The sequence below is a fragment of the Elephantulus edwardii genome, unplaced genomic scaffold, assembly GCF_000299155.1.
Source record: "Elephantulus edwardii isolate Elephantulus edwardi_28Jun2011 unplaced genomic scaffold, EleEdw1.0 scaffold00311, whole genome shotgun sequence".
Taxonomy (NCBI): domain Eukaryota; kingdom Metazoa; phylum Chordata; class Mammalia; order Macroscelidea; family Macroscelididae; genus Elephantulus; species Elephantulus edwardii.
Genome location: NW_006400061.1, coordinates 2,531,837 through 2,539,542, shown reverse-complemented (window position 1 = coordinate 2,539,542; position 7,706 = coordinate 2,531,837). Strand labels below are relative to the sequence as shown.

At 36.6% G+C, this 7,706-nt stretch overlaps 1 pseudogene across 1 annotated transcript in view; it reads left to right on the top strand.

The window, feature by feature from the left end:
• The first annotated feature begins 1,230 nt into the window (after positions 1-1,230).
• LOC102870655 overlaps positions 1,231-7,706 on the top strand; it is a 30,707-nt pseudogene continuing 24,231 nt past the window's right edge. The window contains exon 1 of the transcript XR_439016.1: positions 1,231-1,447. The product of XR_439016.1 is annotated as a la-related protein 1B-like (transcript). The remainder of the gene's footprint in view (positions 1,448-7,706) is intronic.

Here is a 7,706-nt window from a genome sequence, read left to right as displayed (position 1 = left end):
ATTAAGCACGACTCATAGTGACCCTGTGAACAAAAGATCTGAAGCCTTTTTATAGCTATCATCATTTATCAAAGTTCATACAATTTCCGGAGGCATGTTGATTAGAAAGTGGATGCCACTTCTGCTTCCAAACCTGGCATCGGATGTTATTGTTATGTGCCATTGAGTCGCCTGTGATGTATAGTGACTCTATGTACAGCCGCTCTGAACTCTTCCCTGTCCTGAGCCAATATCTCTAATTCCAACACACAAATCAATCTGCCTTGAAGAAGGTTAAACCAAGTCTCTCCTTGGAGGCTAAGGTTTTGAAGCTCTACCTCACTTACTCTGGGCATGTGGTCAGGAGTGATTGGTCCTTGGAGAAGGATATCATGCTCAGAAGGGTGGATGGACAGCACAGAAGAGGAAGATCCTGGATGAGATGGATTGATACAGTACATACAATACAACAATATATGTGCTAGGAGAATTAAGGAAACAGTACACTAACTGCCGAGTCTTAGTAGGAAGTTAACTATTTATACTGTCAATATCTCTTTGGAAGACCATGAAAAGACTGAGTGACCTCATCACAAAAAAAAAAAGAAAGAAAAGAAAAAGACAGATTAAAAAGGAAGAGAGATATGTGAGAAAAAGAAAAAAAAATAAAACAATCTTTTAACTTTTTATTTTGCAGATTTAACTGAAGAATTAGCTCGGAAGTTGCTGGAGGTTACAGAGGTGCCCTCAATAATAATGGCTCATTCATTGCCTGCAGCAGTTCCAGAATCACCTAGAGTTCATCCTGTAAGGACACCCAAAACACCTCGAACACCCAGATTGCAAGATCCTAACAAAACACCGAGATTTTATCCTGTTGTTAAAGAACCAAAAGCCATTGATATAAAGGTATGGGAAACAGCCAGTATTAGAAAACTTGCATCTTGTATACTTTAAAATGAAAAAAAAAAGTTTTGTTTCTATCACTTTAAAAAATGTATTATATTTTAGAATGTGAAAATTTATTTAAAAAGTGAATTTTACCCTATGTTTTCTCAAGGTAAGAAAAAGTTGGTAGTATAATTAAAAATGAACAAAAAGTGTAATGAAGGATCATATTGTATTTTCTTTAAATTTGTATTACAAACCTAGTAAAGTGCCTTTTTTGTTAAATTTTTAAACTTGCATGTAAAATGTTTGAGTTTTGTGACTTCATGTGATTTCACAATATGTTATCCACAGTATGAAGATGTTTGGGTTAGTTTGCAGTCAGAGGGTTTTAATTTACTTGTGAAGTTCACACTGCTGAAAGTAACTACATTACTGAAAGTATTTGCAATGTTTGACTCCTTTTTTTTCAGAGTCCAAGAAAAAGAAAAACACGGCATAGTACAAATCCCCCACTAGAGTGTCATGTTGGTTGGGTAATGGATTCCAGAGATCACGGGCCCAGAACCTCCTCTGTCAGGTACCCTGTGTGTTAAATTGATTTTTCTTGATTTACAGTTCATTGGAAATTTTTACAAGTTAGAGACTTCAGAATATTTAAAAAGTTAGTATTTGAACAATTAGAGAAAAAAGGAATACAATTTCAGAAAATGGAAATGAGGCAAAATTTTATAATATGTAAATACATTACTGTAGGATGGTAATTTGTTTATTCTTTCTCACCCTTTATTTATGCTAGTTTCTGCAAATATGTACTTTTGAACTTATAAACCTAATTTTGTTATTGTGTATTGTAGTGTCAGAACCAACTCATAAGCTGGCTATAGGAAAGTCATTATTTTTTTTAAAAACTTCCAGTATTTATTCTTCCTGGAATTTAGTAGGTTCTTAGTGTATTAGTAAATGTGTTATCAAGTCGACTTAAACTATATAAATATCATAGAAAAACCCCTCATTATTACTATTTATATTTTCCATTTTTAAGACTCAGTACAGGTTTACTGATTATTAGTGGTAATATCTCTTTTCTTAGCTTTTAAAAGGAGAAGGGTCAAAATTACTAACATAGATGAGAAGGGTGAAAGAATAGGAAAGGTTCTATGGGGACTTGAAAAATGGAGTAATAGTGGCATAAATCAAGAGTAATTTTATAAAAATAAAATGTTTATGAATGATTGAAACAAAATGTAAAGAAAAAAATAAAATTTAAAAAAATGTAAAGGAAAGATGGTATAAAGCACAATGTATACAAATTATATGCAAACCAATAAAAAACATTCCCCACCCAAAATAAAAACTACTTCTTAAAGATGTCTAGAATATTAGCCAAGATTTAAGGATTATCTTATTTTTCTGATTTGAGGAGTTATTGATGCCATTAACTTACAGAGTCAAATACTAGAAGGATGTTTTGAAATAAACATTATGGATTCAGTTTCAGACCTTTTAATTACTTGAGATGTGTATGAAAGATCCAGATGAAGGCATCTAGACTGCATTTATACATATGAGTCAGCAGCAGGGTGATGTCTGGCTTCGAAATACAAGTTTTGTAATAGATAACTCTTGTAGCAAGATCATGTAGAGTAAGAAGAAGAGAAGTTCTGGGAAAAAAGTATGAGGAACACTATCAGCTTTGATACCAGTAGCCAGGAAATTAAAAGATGGATTGCATTTGGAAAATCTGCTGTCGGAGACTTCTCCAAAGTACGGAAGAGCAAAGATGTCATTCTGGAGACTAACGTGCATCTGATACAGACCATAGTCTTTGCATTTCCTAGCTATGCATCAGAAAGCTGGACAATGACTAGGGATTATAAAAGAATTGATTCCTTTGAGCTGTGGTGCTGGAGAGGGTGAGACCAGGCTGCTCCTTGGAGGCAGGGATTCTGAAGCTTTGTCTGACATACTTTGGACATGTTGCAAGGAGGGATGTCATATTTGGGAGGGTGGAAGGACAGTACGAGAGGGTAAGACCCTCGATAAGATGCATTGATTTCAATGACTGAAGTAATGGAGTTAGGTGTGTCAGATAATAAGGTTGGCACAGGATAGAGCAGGGTTTAGGGCTGTTGTACAGAGTCACTATGAGTCATAGGTGCTGCAATGGCACATAACAGCAACAACAACAACAGCATTAGCTTTGAGTACATGTAGGGAAGAAAGCACCTGCGAGAGAAACAAAAGATATTTTAAAAATGGGTAGATGGTGTCTCTGTTCTAAAGAAGTGGATCAGAATTACTACATGATCTAGAAAAATCTGGATGTTAAACCTTTTTGTCTAGATTAAATATTTTTGCAGTTTAGTCTCTTTCAAAAGATTCTTTAAAATATTCCTTATAATTTCTGGGTGATTTGAATCAAAATTTATAGAACAAATTGGTTTTACATCCAATATACATACTGTGTTTTGTAACATTTAAACAGTCTCTTATATTGCAATAGCACTCTTTCATCTTCCTCCTTGGATTTGTAGTTTCGACCATCCTCTTTTCCCTGACCTGTCTTGCCTGTATAGCTTTATCCCTGGACAAGTAGTACCCTTTGGATCTTGCATGTTGGTTCTAAGAAATGTGTTCCTCCTTTGGTAGTATTAATTACTCCATAGGCCTATTATTCATCTGGAAGTTGAGACAAAGGATGATTTGGTTTCTAGGCTAGATTAATGTCCATAGTCTTGGAGATTTTACCAGATTCTGTAATACCAGAAAGCCTGGTATTTTTTAATGATTTTTAAGGTCCCTCCCCTTATCCCTTTCTCCCCTTCCCATTTGGTCATTTATGCATGTCCTGTTCCATATTGTTAATACACGTATTGTCTAATTGTCCATCCATTTCGGATCTTACCTTCTCCTAATGCATTATTGAGTATTCATTAGATGTCCATTTTGATTGTGCCCATGCAACTTTAAGTTTTGTTTCTCAATTTCCTCCCAATTTCATGATCTTTCTACTGTGTCATCTCAGAGCAGTCTACTATGTCTACTTCTTCTAGTCTCATGTTTGTAGATACTCAAGTTCACATGAACTAATAGTCTGTGATTTTAATTCACTCTTTGTTTTGGATTGGGAGAAACCAATTTGCATCTTAAATGGCCACTTGCAAAATTTTGAGACCCCAGGTAGGCTATAGAACCTTTTCTCTCACCCAGTTAACCTTGATCTTTCCTGTGGCTATGGTCCTGGGCTCCCAGGGAACTCATTTCCCAAGATGTTTGTTATGACTAAGAGGTTTTAATAATTTTGTCTTGTTTGTTCTACCATATATATATGAATTTGTTTATATTTACATGTCTGTATGGGATATATCCATACATTTATTTAATAGACAAATACTGTCTACTAACATAGCTCTGATGGCATAGTCATATTGTATTAACCTGCTAATCAAAAGACAATGTGACTCAAGTGGTTTTAATTCATCAGGGACTACTTGGCAGAAAGATAGTGAATCTCTTTTTGTTAAGATTTACATACAGCCTTAGAAGCCAGAACAAGGGATGCTGTGAGTCAGAACTGACTTGACAGTAGTGAGGCACCTTTAGGGTTGTTGTTTATTGTTGTTGTTATGTGCCGTCGAGTCGTTTGCGACTCATAGCGACCCTATGTACAACAGCCCTAAACCCTGCTCTATCCTGTGCCAATCTCATTGCCTCTGACACACCCATCCCGAGTACCCCAGTTACTGAATCAATCCACCTCATAGAGGGTCTTCCCCTCCTGCGCTGTCCCTCTACTCTACCCAGTATGATGTCCCTCTCTAAAGACCTGTCTCTCCTTACAACATGTTCAAAGTATGTCAGACGAAGCCCCAGAATCCCTGCCTCCAAGGAGGAGCCTGGTTTAACCCTCTCTAGGATGAATCTGTTTGTTTTCTTGGCAGTCCATGGTACATTCAATACTCTTCTCCAGCACTGCAACTCAAAGGCGTCAATTCTCCTTCTATCCTCCCTAGTCATTGTCCAACTCTCTGATGCATAACAAGTGATTGCAAAAACCATGGCCTGTATCAGGCAGACCTTAGTCTCCAGAGAGACACTGTTGCTCTTGAGTATTTTGGAGAGGTCCCTAACTGCAGACTTACCTTTAGGGTAGTGAGTGTAATTTCATTTGCCTATGCATCTTTTTTTTTTTAATGTTTCTTTTCATCTTTTGTACCCACTCATAGATTGTTATTACTGATAATAGTTATTTCATTCTTTTGTCTCTAACGCTTGTGTACCTGTGTCTTCAGATTCCTCAATTATATTTTGCTAATGACATCTTTTTGTGTATTACCTTTCACTTCACTCAATTTAATGTGTGTCTTATCTTGTGTTGTTCTATGCCATTTGACACATAGGTGTCCTGTGAGCAATAGATCTGAACCTTGCTTTGTCCTACTATATTTACAGCCTCCAATATGCTCAAACCTATTGTTACAATCACTGTCAGTCTGTCTTGTTCAGGGTCTTCCTCTCTTTTTCTGATAGTAACCTTTCCCAGAATGATGTTTTTTCCCAGGACTAGTGCTTCCCGACAACATGCCCAAAGTAGATGAGATTCACCTTCCTTAACTCTAAGAATCACCTTAGTTGTACTCCTCTAAGACAGACTTGTTTGTTTTTTTGGCAGTCTATGGGAATACAATACTTTTATCCAATACCACAATTCAAAGGCATTGATTCTTCTTCTCTCATCCTTATTCATTGTCTAGCTTTCAGAAGCATAGGAAGTAATTGAAAATACCATGGCTTCAAGCAGGTGCTTCTTAGATTTTAAAGTATCATCATTGCTCTTTAACATTATGGAGAGGCCTTTAACAGCTGATTTTTGACTGCTGTTATGATGAGTGCTGATTGTGGATCCAAGTTTATGAAAATACTCAATATTATCTCCATCTGTCCTGATTTTGCCTGTTGGTTCAGTGGTTTTCTTGATGATAAGATACAATTCATATTGAATAATGCAGTCTACATTAAGAAGAAGATTTAAAGCACAAGTGCTTGAAGTTGTTTCAATTCATGCAATTAAGGATATGTCATCTATATAACAAATGTTGTTGGTGAGTCTTCCTCTAATCCTGATGCCACATTCTTCTTTCTAGAGTTCAGCTTCTCAAATATTAGCTCAAGAAATAGAATGAGTAGACATGGAGAAAGGATACAACCCTGACATACAACTTTCTAAACCGTGAGGCTTTAATTCATCGTTTCCCCTTTGTTCTATTTGGACAACTGCTTCTTGGTTTATGTATGTTTCGCATAGTACAGTTAAGTGTTCTGGGATTCTCATTCTTCTCAAAGTTATCTATAATTTGTTATGATCCACACAGTCAAATGTCTTTGCATAGTCAATAAAACACAAGTAGACATCTTCTTGGTATTTATTCTCTCCTTTCAAATAAGGTCTTTTTGACATCAATAATGATATTCCTTCTGTCGTGGCCTCTTCTGATTCCAGATTGAATTTTTGTCAGTTCCCTGTGGATGTACTGCTCCATCTGTTTTTAATTATCTTCAGCAAGATTTTACTTTCATGTGCTACTAATAATACTGTTTGGTAATATTCACATTCTGTTGAACCTCTCTTTTTTTGGAATAGAAACATACATGATTCTTCTCCAGTCAGTTAGCAGATAACTGTCTTTCAAATTTCTTGGCATAGGTTAGTAAGCACATATCGAACAGCTATCCTTATTATGACATGGGAATTAAGATGATCTACTTAGTGATTTTCCTTCTCATTTGTGAGTGACTTTTGATGTGTGGTGTTTAATTTTAAAATATTTTCAGTTTCTTAGATAACTTTCAATTATTAGGGACTTCTGGGGGCTTAGCTTTTAGTGACTTGTGCTGCTATTCTAAAAACTGAGGTCTCTGGCAGGTTAAATCCACTAGTAGCTCAGCAAGAGAAAGATGGATGGTCTTCTCCAAGTGTGATTTGCAGCTTTGGAGACTCAGTGGAGCGCCACTAGTTGTAACCAGCTTGATGGTAATAAGTTTGAAATCCCCCTCCCCAATTATTAGTTTCTCTCATTATCCAAACCTATTCTTAAGAATAAACCTATTCTTTTTTTAGGGAGCTCTGGTGGCCTTGTGGCAAGAAGCTGCACTGCAATCCCAGAGGTACAAGGTTCAAATCCACTAGATGCTGTGCTGGAGAAGGGGGGCAATTTCCTCCTGTACCAGTCAGATCCGATTTGACGGTATACACACCACATACACACTAGTAAAATTAAAAAAAAAAGGAATAAACCTATTCTTTTTTAAAAATCTATTTTATTATTTTGTGTGTGTGTGTACCATCAAATCAGATCTGACTGGTATAGGAGAAGATTGTACACCAGGAGGAGATTGTGCCTCCTTCTCCAGCAGAGCATCTGGTGGACTCTAACAGCACACCTCTGGGATTGCACACAGAAGAATTTCATGAAACAACATATGTGCAAGAGCCTATGGTGATGAAAGAAGAAGTTCAGGCTGCTTTGAAGGATATGGCAAAAAATAAGGCCCCAGAAATAGATGGTATACCAATTGACATATTTCAGCTAACAGATGCTGCCCTGAATGTGCTCACCAAGTTATGCCAAGAAATCTGGAGAACAACCACTTGGCAAACTGACTGGAAGCAATCTATATTTGTTCCTAACCCAAAGAAAGGTGACCCAACAGAGTGTGGAAACTAGAGAACAATCTCATTGATTTCACATGCAAGCAAGAGTCTACTGAAGATTATCCAAAAACAACTGGAACAGCACATCAGCAGAGAACTACCAGAAGTCCAGGCTGGGTTTAGA